Source organism: Sinocyclocheilus grahami, unplaced genomic scaffold (genome assembly GCF_001515645.1).
Source record: "Sinocyclocheilus grahami isolate Dianchi unplaced genomic scaffold, SAMN03320097.WGS_v1.1 scaffold4499.1, whole genome shotgun sequence".
Taxonomy (NCBI): Eukaryota; Metazoa; Chordata; class Actinopteri; order Cypriniformes; family Cyprinidae; genus Sinocyclocheilus; species Sinocyclocheilus grahami.
This window is the reverse complement of record NW_015509424.1, coordinates 1-1,367: the sequence shown is the minus strand read 5'-3', so window position 1 is coordinate 1,367 and position 1,367 is coordinate 1.

Genomic DNA, 1,367 nt, shown 5'->3' with positions numbered 1-1,367 from the left:
TTTTTGAACAAACAACTTGAATGAATGGTTCAATTACTTATTTATATCGCTTGTTTTATTCCTAAATGATTCTGTTTTGAACACATCGCACAAGTGAATAGGCTCGTTTGAGATGAGCAAAATCTGTGCAGAACTAATCACTGGTGATCACCATGAGATACATGTAGATTATAAATCTGTCCGAGTGTTGTCCGACTTGTTCTGATGTCATGCTGACATGTCAAAAAACTCTCTGCGGCCATGCCAGATTGTGCAGTTGCTCTCCCCCGACTGCACTAATAAAAGTTACGATGGGAAATTACTTGATGATGACACATCTTAATGCTCTTTGGTTTAAACAACTGTGATGTATTGATCTCTTCTAAAATAATTATTATTTATATTAATTATTTGTAGATTGCTGGCTGATTTTGGGAACAGACTGAACGAAACTCCATTAACTAGCCACTCTAAAGAGGCATTTGCATATTATGACTCGCTGGGACCCACTGTGAGATCCACCAATCAGAGAGGTTCCCGAATTTTAATCGATTTTTGAATTGGCTAAAGTTAATAGAGAATATCACATATTTTTTAGAGTTTCACTCGAGGCCTAAAATCTAAAATACTAAACTAAAAACAGATGGAAAACACGACTTTTGGATGGAATTAAAAGTACTTTGGGTGTCTTGTTTATTTTCAGATAAAAGCAACAGAACTTATATTACATCCAGTTTATTAACAACAAAGTGCATGAGTGTAAATCACACAATATGATCTCAAGGTTGTCTGATCCACTACGCAAAGTGAGAACTGTCTGCCTTGACTGTATTTCACGTCTGCCCTCACTATAGCCTCTATTTCTGTCTAGGTGAGTTGAAGCCTAATTATTCAATTACTCATTTCTATTACTTCTTTTATTCCTGAATGATTCAGGGGTTTTCAATGAATCGGTTGAATTAATAATTGAAGAATCACTCTTGTAATGCTGCTCGACCAATCAGATTTGAGGACTGTCAGGTAATAAAACAAAAGTCAATTTGCAACACGCCCTGGATTTCCTTTGTCTTGTTATACCTATCATCCCTATGCAGTGCATATACATATAGTGCATATACTTGTTATTCTTCCATTAATCAATCACCCATCATGTCATGCAAAATCATGCATATCTATTAAAAGATTTGTTTTTGTAGACTATAAACTGGTTTAAAGGTCTGTAAGTTAGACTGCACCATAAAGTAGTTACAATACAACAGTAGTCTTACACTGGCTTAAATGGTCAAGTAATTAGGACATTCAAGAATAGCTGGGGGAAGTCCAACAGTTTTTATAGTTTAGGTCTATTGCTCTCCACTTTATTTTCTTTGTCTTATTTATAATAATTC